Here is a 17,810-nt window from a genome sequence, read left to right on the forward strand (position 1 = left end):
TCTATATCACCCCACACATATTCAAACATCTCCCCAAATATTCATCATCCACCCTCACCTCAAACACCTCATCTTATACACCAACAGGGACATCGACACAATGGAAAAGGGGACGACAGACGTCGTCAGTCAGCTACAAGTTTTTCCGCTTTTTACTCCGGTTTTTGAGCAGAGTCGTCGCCAAAGCATAGGTGAGTTGCCGCGAGTTTTTATAACGATTTTTTATATCTTATCTTGATTTGTTTTAATGTTATAAACAACCTTTAAGTGAACAAAATTATCATACCCTCTAGAAACACGTTGCCACTAAAGTAATGTGATAGCTAATTTTGAATTAAAATATGTAGCGATCGCAAGTTGGATAACTGGACATTTCCCATTTCACTAAGTTTTAAAACCACCTGATACTTTCACCTTGCAAGAAATCAAAGCAGATGATTGATTTTATTCCGCACATGTCTCTTTCAAATAATCTCTTCATCACTTCTTTTTGCTCTTTATTCAATGCTTTATAAAAAAGTGTCACAGTGATCGATTTAGTTCTAATAATGCGCCGTTTTGTTCGATAATCGGTTTCCATCTAGACGCCAACTTCTTAATACTCCCCTCCTAGAATCCCCATTCTTATTTATGAAGAACTCGTAGAGCCACTTTTCACAAGCTTCTTTTGAGTTTAACTTTAAGCTAACAAGGGCGTTGGCCATGGACAGGAGCAGGTGGTAACCACTTGACGCTATGTGCGGGCTATATGATGGATGCGATAAAACCTCCCATCCGAGCTCCCGTAGCTTCTGACGAGTCATCAACCAAGTGTGTGGTCCTGGGTGTAGCCCTTTCTTTTGGCCAATTCTGGACACTTCTGGTCGATTGCCTGCTTCAAGCGGTCCAGTTGTCTGCAGTAGATGGTAGAACTAAGTGTCTGGCCATATAAGAGCAGCTCATAGTTGATGATTCCCTTCCAATCCCACCAAACACACAACAAAACCTTCCTGGCCGTCAATCCCGGCTGGCCACTATTTGGGACAATTCAGCGGCCTTCGATCACGGCCGTTTCTGCTTGATATTGTCGTGTGTGACACATTTGTCGTCGCATATTAATTGAAGTTTTTATTTCGATAATTTCGTCATGATCTGGTGTACCAGTTATAAATTTAAGCACAGAACCAAGAAAGTTAAGAGATCTCTTGGGCCTATAGATATTTGGCCTAAGTTGATTTTTTCATGTTTCTATTTTATTAATTAATATTTTTGTTTCGGGCTGTTTTTCTAAATTATAAGAAGATCTCATTATGTCTTCATAGGGCGCAAGTATCTACTTATATAAATAAAAAATGAATCGTCAAAATGTATGTACGCTCATACCTCAATAACGCCTGGACCAATTTTGCCAATTCTTTTTCTTAAATGTTCGTTGAAGTTCAAAGATGGTTTTTACGGCGAGAAAAATTCGAATAATTTCCGGAAAACCCCTAAATACAGCCCTTTTCTTTTCCGTTACATACATACATATGTATGTATATAAAAATGAATGTTTGTTAGTAACACTAAGAGAACGGTTGAACCAATCTTGATGAAATTTGTAAAGGTTATTTGTTGTGGATCGGGAAAGGTTTAGAAACAAATACTTTATACTTTTCATGAGGAGAGGTCGGAAAATTGGACAATTTCAAAAAGTAACATTTTCCATACACATTTTTTTCAATTTTTGTTTGTTTCGTTTTTCAATTTTTGATTTGTAAATTATTTGAATTGTTCAATTGCGGTCGCTTGCTTTTTATTCCGGCTATCCAAAGGAAAAATTATTTAAAATTATTCAGTGAAAACTTTATGTGTGTTTCACACAATGTGATCAATTGCATATTGAAATTTGTTACGAAGCCACGAAGAGGTCGCGCTAATATTGGTCGGCGTTCTTCTTGCCATTAACGTATGGCAGCCCAAGAAAAGGCAAGAAGTACTCCCAAAAATGCGATGACATACGTGCGGAATTATGGATCGCGGTCAATCAGCAGCGATCGTAACGATATCACAGCACAACTTATTAAACAATAGCTGCGATGTTTGATGGTCTTTATCTTGAATATATATGGTGCTGTTAGATGCTGAATGTATTCTGTTGAGTAGCAAAAAAGAGATTTGCCGTACACACACATTCTTTTTTGGATGTGGATGGTGATTACACCAGATCAAATTGATGAAATCATTTCAGCGGAATTTCCTGATTCAGAGATAGATCCAGAATTAGTGGTGGAAACCAATATGGTTCATAGACCTTGCGAACTTTACAATCCCACTTTGGTTTGTATGTCTGACAATAAATGCACGAAACACTACTCATGTGCTTTTCTTTCGGAAACGGAAATGGGAAATGATGGATATTCACTGTATCGGCGTCGCTCACCAGACGACAATGGCAGAACATTTAGCATTTAGAGGCGTGAATATCGACGTTAACAACACATCGAAGTTGACAACACATGGATCGTACCATATTCGCCACTTTTGTCTAATTCACATTCAAAACTCATGTGAATGTTGAATATTGGAGATTGGTGTAATCGATCAAATACGTTTGCAAGTACGTCACCAAAGAAAGCAACATAGCGGTTATTGGCCTTGAACGATATGAGATCAGCAGTATCAAATACGTCGATATGTGAACTGCAATAAAGCGCTTTGTAGGATATTTACTTTTGCAATTCATGAAAGTTTTCCGACTGTTGTGCTTCTCGCGGTTCAACTTTATTTAAGTCATTGCGTATTGTGAATGGTACAGTGTGTACAACTTTTTGAGAAGCATGCCAGCAGTTGCTGGAATATGATAATCACTGGAAACAGACGAAGGACAATGCGATAGTTACTTCGCATGCCACTGAAGTTCGCATACTTTTCGCGAAGATCATTTCGACATATCAGCCTTCAAATTCGCGTTAATTATGGGATACGAAAAAATGGCATTGCCGACGACATTTTACATTGTACGGATATTCGCTTAGAATTGGAAATGGGCAAATTTCGGTTGATACTTCCAGTGGTTTGATATCAATTTCACCTCCCTTTTGTCAATTCACTTCAACGGAAGATGAATTCATCACGAATGTTTATCCGAGCATTGGTCAAAGTATCGTAACTGCAATTGCTTGAGTGAACGCGCAATTTTAGCTGCCAAAAATACCGATGTTAATGACTTAAACTGGAAGATTCATATAAATCGATCGATCGTCTTGACAAGGAAGACGAAAACGTAAATTATCCAGTGGAATTTCCAAATTCTTTGGAGAGGCTTGGTATGCCCCAGCATCTTTTGCGTCTCAAAGTTGGATCTGTCATTATTATGTTTCACAATCTTCATGCGCCGAAACTGTGTAATTGAACCCTACTGATTATGACGCAGTTATCGAATACAAGGGACAGCCATTTCAGTTCAAACGTATTTAATTACCAGGGAAAATTGCCTTTGCGTTGACAATCAACAGGACACAAGGAAATCGGGAAATGCTATGTTTTTCACACGGCCAGATATATGTGGCGTATTGACGAGTTGGAAACCCATCTTCTCTGTATATTTACGCACCAGAACAGAAATCAAAAAATTATGTTTATTATGTATTATGTTTATGTTAAAAAATGTAGAAAAATAGAAACTAAATCATTTTCGACACAATACAATTTCAACTTTTTTTCATTTCAAAACACATAATTTCACGCAGGACAACTGCTGCGGGGTCAGCTAGTTTTTGATACATTTGAAATACGATAAAGAAATTTTTATATACTTATGTATATGGGGTCAGTTTCTACGAGAACATATTTTTTGTTACTTAAATCTATTATATTGTCGCATAATGCGATAGGGAAAAGTAAAAAGAAAATTATTCCGTACATGCTTTTACTCTTATGTTATCCTTATGGATAATCCGTCCTTTATTAGTCGGTACAGTCTTTCCGTTATCTTATTTTACAACGTTCTTCGCGTATTTTCTTAAGTTCTTATTACGCCTGCGCATCCTGGAAAATACTACGTTATAGATTCAGCTGCTTTCGATTGCGATTATGATGACGCAAGACTCTTTCCGGGTTTTGTTGTATTCGTTCTTGGATGTCGGGATACCCCCTTTGATTATAAAACACGTCCTCGGGTTTCTCGTTGGTAACGGAATGTATGGTTTTGTTGTATTGCCGAACAGCTCCAAAAATTTGGTCTTCCGGTGCTGAATTGAATCTGGTCAGCTAAAACTTTCGCGATTTCAATAATTGTACTGTGCGTACGCTCAACTTGTCCGTTTTTAGTAGAATGGAACGCTGGCGTTTTTGTGTGCGTTATTTGTAATCGTTTGTAAATTTGTTGTGCACATATGTATGCTTGTAAACGATAGATCGTTATCAGTCATTAAAAATATTGCGTTTGGGTATATTTGTGAAAGAATCTCGTCGACGTATTTGTATGTATCTTGAAGGTATTTGTATAAGGTAGCAAAATTTTGAGTATTTGTCCGTTGAGCTAATGTATATGTTATCGCTCATGTAGAATAAGTCTAAGTGTTTGTATTCGCCTACTTTGTTTGGCGTTGGTGCGGAACCAATTGGTTGTTTGTTTGGTCGGCGTTCGTATTTGTTTGTGAGACAGATTTCACAGTCTTGTACCTCTTTTTTACAAGCGTTACGTATGTTTGGCCAGTAATATTTTAAGGAAATTTCGTGTGCATTATTTTTGTAGTTTCTGTGTGCACGTCTATGTGTGTCATTTATGATTTGTTTTCGTTGTTCGATGTCGGTTATGTCGTCAACCATGTTATGAGTTAGACCGATAGAGGCATTGGGAAATGTATTGATAATGTCATTTTCGACGTAAAATAATAATTGTTCGTCTATTTTTATAGCGTTTACTACTTTTGGTTTGATTACATTTTTGAATATGTCCAATAGCTCAGTCTTAGTGTTAAAGAACAGTGTATGTCTACTGTAATAAAAAAATATTTTGTGATGATATTTGGGCGTGTTTCCCATCTAATAGTTTTATGATAATTTGATTTTTAAAGCAATTTAATGGTTGTTTTACACGTTTGATTTTTTGTATAGGGGAGCTTTGTGCTGAACGTTGGGAATTATCAGTATTAGATGTGTTATTAATTTGTTGGCGGGAAAGTGCATCGGCAACAACGTTCTGATGTCCAGGCTTGTAAGTCATTTTAGCACCATATTCTTCGATGAAATTTTTCCTATAGCGTAATTGCTAGCATCTGTGGTTAATTCGTAAGGTTTGTTAAAATTTGGAAGAGTTCAACCTGGGCTTGCAGTTCTTCTTTTATTATGTTCAGTGCTTCTAGTTCAGGTTCGTCTAATGTGATTTTAATTTTTGCGATTTGATTTTTTGATATTTTACCGTTGTCTCCTTTAAGAAACGTGGTAAATCACTTAACAATGGCTGCAAAATTTTTTATGAATTTTCGATAAAAGGTTGCGAGACCTAGAAAAGATCTAAGTTCCTTCGGTGTTGTAGGAATAGAGAAATTTTTAATAGCACTGATCAACAAAATTTTGTAACAAAAAAAGTGAGCAGTACTTTCGAAACATCTACCTAACCTCTCTACAAAATCATACGTATATTGATTTGATTAGGACTAGTTTCCGTGTTCCGGCACTTATCAGTAAAGTTTAATATTAATCGTCTTTTCTTTATTATTTTCTAATTCAGTGCTTCAGTTTTTAGAAAAGTGGCTGTATTTTGTGTTTGCTGATTGGAGTGATTCTTAAAAAATGTCAAGAAAGTGTAAAAATGATCCTGACAAGTTCTGTTACATTTGTGGTGAGATAACTTTTGTATCTCAACGAAGAAATTTAACACCTTTAATAAAAAAAAAATTTATGAAAGTTATTTCGGTTTTCCTGTTGGACAGCAAGATAAAGTGTGGGTTCCACACATCTGTTGTGTTATGTGTGTAGGACTTCTTACGGGTTGGGAAAAAAGATCTCGATCTATGTCTTTCGGAATTCCGATGATTTGGATGGAGCCGAAAGACCATTCAACTAATTGTTATTTTTGTCTGACTAATACAAAAGGCATTACAATTAAAACTAAAAAACAAATTAAGTATCCTGATGTGTCATCTGCTAAAAAACCAATTCCTCACAGTGAAGAACTACTTCCACCATCACCACCTCAGAGCTCTGATCTTTCAACTCAATCAGAGGAAACAGATAATATAAGTACTGACCTGATTTTCAAATTGCTTCTTCATCTATCTGTCTCCAGGAAGAAACGCCACACCTACTATCTCATGGAGATCTTAATGATTTAGTTCGTGATTTACACTTGTCTAAACAACAAGGATAACTTTTAGGACCTCGGTTAAAAGGATACAATTTATTGCAACCAAACACAAAAATAACTTTTTCACAAGATACTGATTTCATATTTTGTAACAGTGTCTGTGATGTTATGAATATTTTGGGAACACAACACAAAATTGAAGAGTGGCTTTTATTTATTCATACTTCAAAACAAGCTTAAAGGCAGTTTTGTTACATAATGGTAATAATCTTCCCTCCGTACCGGTAGGTTATGGTGCTAACATGAAAGAGTCCTATGAAACAATGAAATTTTTTTAGAAAAGATTCAGTATGATGAACATAAATGTAAAATTTGCGGAGATTTAAAAGTTGTTGCGCTTCTATTAGGATTGCAACTTGGGTATACAAAATTTTGTTGTTTTCTTTGTGAATGGGACAGCAGAAATAGGAAGAACCATTACGTGAAGAAAAATTGGTGCAAAAGGCGATCTCTTACTCCAGGAATAAAAATTGTGAAACATTCTCCATTAGTACAACCTGAAGATATATTTTTACCACCTCTCCATATAAAACTTGGTCTGATGAAAAACTTTGTAAAAGCAATGGATAAAAATGGCGCTGGATTTCAATATCTAAAAGAAAAATTCCCTAAAATCAGTGACGCCAAGATTAAAGAGGGCGTGTTTGTAGGTCCTCAAATCAGGCAAGTGATAAAAGATGATATATTTAAAAACCAGCTCAATGATCTGGAAAGACCAGCTTGGGAATCATTTATAAAAATCACTGAAAATTTTCTTGGAAATCACCGATCAAATGACTATAAAACTATTGTTGAGGAACTTCTAGAGAATTATAAAGCATTAGGCTGCAATATGTGGTTAAAAATACATTTTTTAAATTCACATTTAGACTTTTTTTCCACCAAACTTGGGTGCCGTTAGTGATGAGCACGGGGAACGATTCCACCAAGACATTTTCACCATAGAAAAACGATACCAGAGAAATGGAGTCCAACTATGCTGGCTGATTATTGCTGGGGATTACAGAGGGACTTCCCTGACGCGAAATACAGGAGAAAATCATAATAAAGTATTAATTTTAATATTATATAATTGATAATAATTTAATTTTTGTTAAAATAATTTAAAATTTAATAAAAGTAAAAAAAAAATCATATTACAATAAAACTATTCGTATCTAAAATTTTAGACTACTAATTCTACTATACTTGACCTTATTCCTAACAGAATCAGCCAAAATTTTTCTTGTTACACAGAAAAATTTTTTTTTTGTTGATTAGTGTAGTCTGTCTTTTTGTTGGGTCAACTGTAATCTTGTTGTATTTAATTATATGCCCTAAGTATTCCACAGTGTCTTTGAAAAAGTGAGATTTCTCGCTAGAGATTTTCATATTGGCCTGGTGAAGCGCATTTATGATTATGCGGATGTGTTCGATATGTTCTTCAGGAGAGGAAGAACAAATGAGAACATCGTCTATATAGATATTGCGACTGTCCAAATAGGAGAGTTATTCGAATTTTTGCTAGGTTGAATTATTTCATTTTCTAAAAGTTTGTTAATTTCCTTGTTAATGAAATCGCTATCCGACATAGGGTACGGATATTGCTTGGTCCAAATAGGATCTTCGGATTTCGTTCTAATGGTAGCTTGTACCTGGTAGTATATGGTAGCAGTTCATTTGTGTTTTCATTTCCTTGCATAATTTTTTCGATTTCTGCTCTATATTTTTCACTATTAACCGTATAATTTCTTTTTTGCACAGATTCACTTTCTTTCTTGGCCCTATATTTATAACTGAGCATATCAAATTCTTCTAATGCATCTGTTACAAAAAATGTGAGATTATGTTCTAACAATGTAATTATTATTTTTTTTTTTTGATTTGGTTATTGAGTAACCATGAAAAGCTTTCACTTACCTAAGTTACATTTTGTATTTATATAATTGTTTGGTGCTCCAGTGTCAATCAGGATGTTAATAAGTTTGCCTGTATCCCTGCAGTGGCGTTGCAGACACAGCAAATAGTTCATGCGCCTAAAAAAGCGCTGCCTGTTTCGTAATCATCGTTCTCGTATTCTGGTGTATTGTTGTGATGAATCTACGTCCATTAGTTGGTGCTGTTGCCTGGGTGCAGTCTGATTGTGTTGCACCTGTACGTTAGGTCTGTACCTTTGTGGTTCCTCGAAATGTCTTCTGCTTGAGTTTTGGTACTGTGATGTATTGTATTATCTCTGCTGATTGTATTGCGGAACGTCGAACTGCAATTTCTCGTTGTCATATATATCGTATATCGTACTTGCGATGGCGTAGGCGGTTTTTAGGTCCTTTGGATTGTGGCTGTAGAGGGTGCCGCTTGTATATTTGCTGTTCGGACCGAGAATGAATGTCCTTAGAGCTTCCTGGTTCGCATATTCTATCATAGCTAATGGGTTTCCTAATCCATGATTATACATCTCAACTTTAGTGTGTGCAAGATTAAGTGACTTGCTGACTTCGGAATGGAACTCTGCCAGAGTCCTTTTTCCTTGCTTTATTCTTTTCATTCCTTCGAGAAAAACATACAGAGGTCTCTGATCCGCATAAGTATAATCGAGATGGTTTATTATGAAATAAAAGTTGAATTTGGTGTTGTGGTTTATTATAATATCGGCCGCCTCTCCTTGAATTTTGGAATGTACAATCGAGAGTGCCGTGTAGTACATGGGTGTAGTAGCGAAATTTTTGATGTTCTCCATGTGCGTCCAGGCACGTTTTCTCCATGACCTATAATGGTTCATATCGCCTGTGAAGACTGGTAAGGTTTTGAAGATTCCTAAGTTAATTTGTGATTCATCTGTGATGTTTGGTGTACAGTCCTGATATTAGTTTGTGACTGTGACGTTAGGTGTTGCGTAGGTTTCGAACGAATTCAATCTTTGTGAGTGAGCGTGACCACAACGCTCACTATATTTTTCACTATTAACCGTATAATTTATTTTTTGCACAGATTCACTTTCTTTCTTGGCCCTATATTTATAACTGAGCATATCAAATTCTTCTAATGCATCTGTTACAAAAAATGTGAGATTATGTTCTAACAATGTAATTATTATTTTTTTTTTTTTTGATTTGGTTATTGAGTAACCATGAAGAGCTTTCACTTACCTAAGTTACATTTTGTATTTATATAATTGTCAGAGCAGCGATTTGTGCTCTCAAGCTTGCGATTTCTTGTGTTGCCATCTTGCGTCGGTGTTAAATAAGGGACGAGGCAAATTGAACGGCTTTTGTCCCATTTTATGAGATTCCAGCGTGATTCCAATATTTATCGGTGCTGCTTCCAATTTTTCAGGAACTTATTTTTTTCCTTCTTCAGGAACGTGGATTTTAGTTTTATCCCTTTATGTCAGGATATGGCAGGTTCAGTTCAAACGAAAAGAACGGTTGAGCCCCAGTTAACAAACTGTTGTTTGTCGCGAGTAAAATATATTATTTTCGTGTTGCCTTTTTCATTCATAATTTCTTACTGACTGCATTTTATAATCTTAGTGCTTTTTATACTTGTGGAATGCGGCTGCTGTTATCTGCTTGCAAGTTCTTTGTTGTAATTCGATATCTGTTAACTTGCTATCACTTGGTTTTTATTGTTGAGATGCGGAGGTAGTTATCGTAGTGGATTATCCCATTGCCAGATGTTTGTTGTTTATATAGTATATCGAGAATGCATTTCTAGATAATGCATGTTTGGTTGGCATTGTAATAATAGTTCATTTCTATTGTTCGACTGATAGTGTATGTCAAAAGAAGTTCAATCGGTTTACATTGTTTAAATGAGTTAAGCATCCACACCCTCTACCCGGTAAAACCGGCGCATCCTAATGCTACAGTGCAATTCACCACAGCTGATGACACTACAGCACAACTCAACACATCTGTACGCCAACCCACTCAACAAAAGGGATGGGCAAGGGGAAAGCCCATTCGTTTCTAAACTGCCCCGCGTAAGCACTACTTTTCGTTTATCGGCACCTAACCAGCCTGCAATAATATATTGCGATTAAAAAACGTCGTCGTACGGTTCCAGCTCGATGCCAGTCGTTTGATCTTCAACTCAACATCGATCCTGTGTGTTACGAGGATATAAATAGATCCTCAGCGATCCTGGGAAATATTGAAGCCGTTGCCTAGTATAATCATCTTTTGTAAATTTGTGTAAATTTCAATGAAGTTGACCTTTTACCGTGACTAATACTTCACAATTAACTAGTGTGTTTTTTTTAACAAAATTAGTGGGTGCTTATAAAACTAAGAATAAAGTGGTGGATGTTTCCCACTTAATTGGGCACCCAAAGAAACAACATAGTTCGTCTTTGTTTAGGATGTATGTATATTAACAGATAAGATGTATGTGACTGTGTGTGTGTGACCCGGAGCGAGGCTATGTCGTTAACTCGCGCTCGCATTTGTAAACATGGTGTGGCAAAATACGTTGCTCTCATTTGTAAATATCTTCTCTTCCCAATTTGGCGTAGACACCGCTTACGCGGTTATAGCCGAGTTAACAACAGCGCGCCAGTCGTTTCTTCTTTTCGCTACGTGGCGCGAATTGGATATTCCAAGCGAAGCCAGGTCCTTCTCCACTTGGTCCTTCCAACAGAGTGGAGGTCTTCCTCTTCCTCTGCTTCCCCGGCAGGTACTGCGTCGAACACTTTCAGAGCTGGAGTGTTTTGGTCCATCCGGACAACATGACCAAGCCAGCGTAGCCGCTGTCTTTTAATTCGCTGAACTATGTCGATGTCGTCGTATATCTCGTACAGCTCACCGTTCCATCGAATGCGGTATTCGCCGTGGCTAACGCGCAAAGGACCATAAATCTTTCGCAGAACTTTTCTCTCGAAAACTCGCAACGTCGACTCATCCGTTGTTGACATCGTCCAAGACTCTGCACCATATAGTAGGACGGGAATTATGAGTGACTTATAGAGTTTGGTTTTTGTTTGTCGAGAGAGGACTTTGCTTCTCAATTGCCTACTAAGTCCGAAGTAGCACCTGTTGGCTAGAGTTATCCTGCGTTGGATTTCTAGGCTGACATTGTTGGTGGTGTTTACGCTGGTTCCAAGATAGACGCAATTATCTACAACTTCAAAGTTATGACTGTCAACAGTGACGTGAGTGCCAAGTCGCGAGCGCGACGACTGTTTGTTTGATGTCAGGAGATATTTCGTCTTGCCCTCGTTCATTGCCAGACCCATTTGCTTTGCTTCCTTGTCCAGTCTGGAAAAAGCGGAACTAACGACGCGGGTGTTAAGGCTGATGATATCAATATCAATATCTCCATTTGTAAATATGGAGTGGTAAAATACGTTGCTCTCACTTCCCTCTTCATGTTTTCCCGCGATGATCCCCTCATCTAGCCCTCAAAATGTGCACTCGTGCCTGAACGGGCAAAATTCCACTGAGGGCTAATATGTCCACCCCTGGAATTTAGAGTGACTGTCTATCTGTCTGTTCCTGCAAGCATCTTATTTAAACATCTTATTTACTTGCGATATATGCTTTCATACCCTGAACAGGGTTTATTAAGTTTGCCACGAAGTTTGTAACACCCAGAAGGAAGCGTCGGAGACCCTATTAAGTGTATATATTTAAATGATAAGTGTATTGAGCTGGGTCGATTTAGCCATGTCCGTCTGTCGTCTGTGTGTATATATACGAACTAGTCCCTCAGTTTTTAAAATATCGTTTGAAATTATGCAAACCTCATTTTCTCTTTAAGAAGCTGCTCATTTGTCGGAACTGCCGATATCGGACCACTATATCATATAGCTGCCATACAAACTGAACGATCGTAATAAAGTTCTTGTATGAAAAAGTTTCACAAAATTTGGCACAGGTTATTTCCTAAGATAATTATGTTATATACGAAGAAATTGTTCAGATCGGCGTACTATAGCATATAGCTGCTATACAAATTGAACGATCGGAATCTAGTGCTGGTATGGAAAACTTTTGAATTTGCCAATGTATATTCACGAAATTTGGTGTAGACAATTTTCTAAGGCAACAATGTAATATAAGAAGAAATTGTTCAGATCGGTTAACTATAGCATACAGGTGCCATACAAATTGAATGATCGGAATCAAATGCTTGCATGGAAAACTTCCTCATTTAGCGATATATCTTCACGAAATTCGGTATGAGAAATAATATAATTTATAATTGAGAAATAATATAATCTACGAAAAAATTGTTCATATCGGATTACTATAGCATATGGCTTCCATACAAACTGAATGATCGAAATCAAATGTTTGCATGGGCAATGTATAATATAAATATATATTATAGGAGGAGGGAGTCATGTGTAGAAGTTCACGCAAGTGAGGAAAGTTCTCTGATCGCCATTCACTTGGGAGTGGTCAGAAACGAGTCTTTTACATATGACTCAAGCAGCTAACGACTTCCAGTCTTTGACCAAGTATCCTCTGGGTAGCCTAAGAACATCCGTTTGAAGGCGAGCTGAAGTTAGAAGGCGAAACATCCCCTACATAAGGTTGTGCGCTGGGTTTTGGACCCGCCACGTAACAAAACACTCCAATGAAAAAGCAACAATAGCCTTGGATAAGAGACCCCCATTTTGATGACGACCATGGCAAACGAAATAAGGACTACAATTTGAGGGCATGCACCTGGACTGTGCGGTCCCTTAATTGGGAAGGTTCCGCTGCTCAGCTGGTTGAAGTCCTCGTAAAAATAAAGGCTGACATCACCGCCGTCCAAGAAATGCGATGGACGGGACAAGGACAGAGACGAGTAGGTCCTTGTGGCATTTACTACAGTGGCCATATAAAGGAGCGCAAGTTTGGTTTGGGATTCGTGGTGGGAGAGAGACTCCGTCGCCGAGTACTATCATTCACTCCAGTGAATAAACGTCTAGCCACAATCTGCATCAAAGCGAGGTTCTTCACCATATCACTGATTTGCGCCCTCGCGCCGACGGAAGAGAAGGACGATGTGACCAAAGATGCCTTTTATGAGTGCTTGGAGCGCACTTATAAGGGCTGCCCCGCCACGATGTCAAAATCGTGCTTGGCGACTTTAACGCCAGGGTGGGCAAAGAAGGTATCTTTGGCACTACGTTCAGTAAATTCAGCCTCCACGACGAAACATCCCCAAATGGGTTAAGGCTGATCGACTTCAACGGGGCCCGAAATATGGTTATCTGTAGTACTAAATTCCAGCATAAGAAGATTTATCAAGCTACCTGGCTGTCTCCGCATCGAAAAACTACCAACCAGTTCGATCATGTTGACGGAAGATACGTTTCCAGTGTTTTGGATGTGCGTACGCTCCGAGGTCCTAACATCGACTCGGACCACTATCTTAATGCAGCTAAGATTCGCAACCGCCTCTGTGCAGCAACGGCATTTCAAACTGCTTACGTACAGCAGCAACCGAAACCATTGGTTTTCGGAAAGTGCAAAAGAACAGCTGGTACGACGAGGAGTGCCGTGTCACAGCGGAGAGAAAACAGACTGCCTACCTCGCAACGTTACGATCGACCACAACACGTGCGGGATGGGATAGATACCGAGAGTTGAAGAGGGAAGAGAGACGCATTTGCAGACAGAAGAAGAAAGAGGCCGAAATGCGTGAGTACGAAGAGCTAGATAAGCTGACCGACAGGGGTAATGTTCGAAAATTCTACGAAAAAATGCGGTGGCTTACAGAAGGTTTCAAGACCGGAGCATACTCTTGTAGAACCCCCAAAGGTGATCTAGTCACTGATGCCCAGAGCATACTTAGATTATGGAGGGAACACTTCTCCAGCCTGCTGAATGGCAGTGAACGCATAACACCAGGAGAAGGCGAACCCGATTCCCCAATCGATGACATGGAGCAGACGTTTCATTACCCGACCATGAAGAAGTTCGAATAGCAATTGCCCGCCTGAAGAACAACAAAGCGGCAGGGGCCGACGGATTGCCGGCCGAGCTATTCAAACACGGCGGCGAAGAACTAATAAGGTGCATGCATCAGCTTCTTTGTAAAATATGGTCGGACGAAAGCATGCCCAACGATTGAAACTTAAGTGTGCTATGCCCAATCAATAAAAAAGGAGACCCCACAATCTGCGCCAACTACCGTGGGACCAGCCTCCTCAACATCACGCATAAGGCTCTATCGAACGTGTGGTGTGAAAGATTAAAGCTCGCCGTCAACAAACTGATTGGACCTTATCAGTGTGGCTTTAGACCTGGAAAATCAACAACCTACCAGATATTTACCATGCGCCAAATCTTGGAAAAGACCCGTGAAAAGAGAATCGACACACACCACCTCTTCGTTGATTTCAAAGCTGCTTTCGACAGCAGGAAAAGGAGCTGCCTTTATGCCGCGATGTCTGAATTTGGTATGAACGCAAAACTAATACGCCTTTGTAAACTGACGTTGAGCAACACCAAGAGCTCCGTCAGAATCGGGAAGGACCTCTCCGAGCCGTTCGATACTAAACGAGGTTTCAGACAAGGCGACTCCCTATCGTGCGATTTCTTCAATCTATTGCTGGAGAAAATAATTCGAGCTGCAGAACTTAATCGAGCAGTTACAATCTTTTATAAGAGTATACAGCTGCTGGCGTATGCTGATGATATTGATATCATCGGCCTCAACACCCGCGCCGTTAGTTCCGCTTTCTCCAGACTGGATAGGGAAGCAAAACAAATGGGTCTGGCAGTGAACGAGGGCAAGACGAAATATCTGCTGTCATCAAACAAACAGTCGTCGCACTTGCGACTTTTCACTCACGTCACTGTTGACAGTCATAACTTTGACGTTGTAGATAATTGCGTCTATCTTGGAACCAGCATAAACACCACCAGCAATGTCAGCCTAGAAATGCAACGCAGAATAACTCTTGCCAACAGGTGCTACTCTTGACTGAGTAGGCAATTGAGAAGCAAAGTCCTCTCTAGATAAACAAAAACAAAACTCTACATATAAGTCACTCATAATTCTCGTCCTGCTATATGGTGCAGAGGCGTAGACGATGTCAACAACGGATGAGTCGACGTTGCGAGTTTTCGAGAGAAAAGTTCTGCGAAAGATTTATGGTCCTTTGCGCGTTGGCCACGGCGAATATCGCATTCGATGGAACGATGAGCTGTACGAGATATACGACGACATCGACATAGTTCAGCGAATTAAAAGACAGCGGCTACGCTGGTTAGGTCATGTTGTCCGGATGGACGAAAACACTCTAGCCCTGAAAGTATTCGATGCAGTACGCACCGGGGGAAGCAGTGGAACAGGAAGACCTCCACTCCGTTGGAAGGACCAAGTGGAGAAGAACCTGGCTTCGCTTGGAATATCCAATTCGCGCCACGTAGCGAAAAGAAGAAACGACTGGGCCGCGGTTGTTAAATCGGCTATAATCGCGTAAGCGGTGTCTTCGCCAATTAAGAAGAAAAAGATTTGCTCTGTCTTTTTATAAAGCAAACTTTAGATATATATTTGATATACGTATATGTAATAATATATAGATATTATATTTTTTCCATTAAGTTTATGTTAATACTAAATATTCTTAAAATTTTAAATTACTAAAAACGTCTAAAAGATCCACTTTCTTTATTAAATAATCTTAATGTTTCTTACAACCAACCTGGCTAAAAAGAACTAGTAAAATGTTTTCCTTTGGATGAAAACCACTTACCGGTAACGTCTTTAGATTTACTTAAACATTAAAACCGCGCTTAATATTTATTAATATATTTGAAGTCCGATTGCTTTGTATGTACCTATATATGTTATTTGTATATAATTATAATTATGCCTTTGTAACTGAGAGCTCGTTAAAGAGATCAATTCGCTTTCTGTACGCAACCCTGCTTGTTTTTGTTTGCCAAAGGACAACAGGTATTGCCTGATACTTCTCAATGTGGAATTTAATTATATATACAATATATAATTATACATAGGTATATGACAAACTTATTCTTGCGTTTAACCGATTTTTTTGGTTTAATAAATTTTTATACTCTCGCAACAAAGTTGCTAAGGAGAGCATTATAGTTTTGTTCACATAACGGTTGTTTGTAAGTCCTAAAACTAAAAGAGTGAGATGTAGGGTTATATATACCAAAGTGATCAGGGTGACGAGTAGAGTTGAAATCCGGATGTCTGTATGTCTGTCTGTCCGTCCGTCTGTCCGTCCGTCTGTCCGTCCGTCCGTGCAAGCTGTAACTTGAGTAAAAATTGAGATATCATGATGAAACTTGGTACACGTATTTCTTGGCTCCATAAGAACGCAAAGTGTGAAGATGGGCAAAAACGGCTCACTGCCACGCCCACAAATTAGCGAAAACCGAAAACCTATAAAGTGTCATAACTAAGCCATAAATAAAGATATTAAAGTGAAATTTGGCACAAAGGATCACATTAGGGAGGGACATATTTGAACTATTTTTTTTTGGAAAAGTGGGAGTGGCCCCGCCCCCTACTAAGTTTTTTGTACATATCTCGGAAACTACTATAGCTTTGTCAATCAAACTCTATAGAGTCGTTTTCTTCAGGCATTCACATATACAGTTCAAAAACGAAAGAAATCGGATAATAACCACGCCCACCTCCCATACAAAGATTATGTTGAAAATCACTAAAAATGCGTTAACCGACTAACAAAAAACGTTAGAAACACTAAATTTTACTGAAGAAATGGCAGAAGGAAGCTGCACCCTGGCTTTTTTTTTTAATTGAAAATGGGCGTGGCGTCGCCCACTTATGGACCAAAAACAATATCTCAGGAACTACTAGACCGATCTCAATAAAATTCGGTATACAATATTTTCTTAACACCCTGATGTCATGTACGAAATATGGGTGAAATCGGTTCACAACCACGCCTTCTTCCACTATAACGGTATTTTGAATTCCATCTGCTGCCTTCTCTGTATAATATATACATTAGGAACCAATGATGATAGCGGAATAAAACTTTACACAAATACGGTATTTGAAAAATAAATGACGGATAATGAAATCTCGATTATCACTTTATCATGCGAGAGTATAAAATGTTCGGTGACACCCGAACTTAGCCCTTCCTTACTTGTATTTTATGAATTTGAATTAATTTTACCGCCTTTTAATGATTGATGAATATCCAGTTTATATGTTTAATAATTTAATAGTATAGTGTAGGGTAAGTAGAAATAAGCAAAATATATGGCGTGTGTTTTCATGTTCGTATACAGATACGTGTATGTCTGTATGCATGTATGTAAATTAGAAAATAATTTGTTGTGAATAATTATGCTCATTGAAGGTTTGATTTGTTCCATCTGCATGTATAGATGTATGTAAATCCATATGTAGTTGCATTGTACTATATATGATATTTATATATGGAGTATGTATATAATAACGAGGTAAGTTGTTATGCATATATATGTACATATGTATGGTTGCTTGCTTCTTATGCCTCTGTTTTTGTTTTATATTTTATTTATGACTTGCT

General features: G+C 38.3%; 2 protein-coding genes across 3 annotated transcripts in view; one reads left to right on the forward strand and one right to left on the reverse strand.

Annotated features, from left to right (window-relative positions):
* Positions 1-17,810, reverse strand: part of LOC126765264 (piggyBac transposable element-derived protein 4-like) — a 102,126-nt gene that overhangs the window by 33,405 nt on the left and 50,911 nt on the right. Inside the window, exon 3 of one of the 2 annotated variants that reach the window (XR_007668326.1) lies at positions 16,324-16,402. The exons of the other annotated variant lie outside the window; for it this stretch is intronic. The gene's annotated coding sequence lies outside the window, so the exon portion shown is untranslated. Of the gene's footprint in view, positions 1-16,323; positions 16,403-17,810 lie in introns of those variants that run through there. 2 annotated transcript variants of the gene reach the window in all.
* Positions 1-17,810, forward strand: part of LOC126765271 (uncharacterized) — a 49,509-nt gene that overhangs the window by 9,922 nt on the left and 21,777 nt on the right. The gene's annotated exons all lie outside the window — the stretch shown is intronic.

The sequence above is a fragment of the Bactrocera neohumeralis genome, unplaced genomic scaffold (assembly GCF_024586455.1).
Source record: "Bactrocera neohumeralis isolate Rockhampton unplaced genomic scaffold, APGP_CSIRO_Bneo_wtdbg2-racon-allhic-juicebox.fasta_v2 cluster10, whole genome shotgun sequence".
Classification (NCBI taxonomy): Eukaryota; Metazoa; Arthropoda; class Insecta; order Diptera; family Tephritidae; genus Bactrocera; species Bactrocera neohumeralis.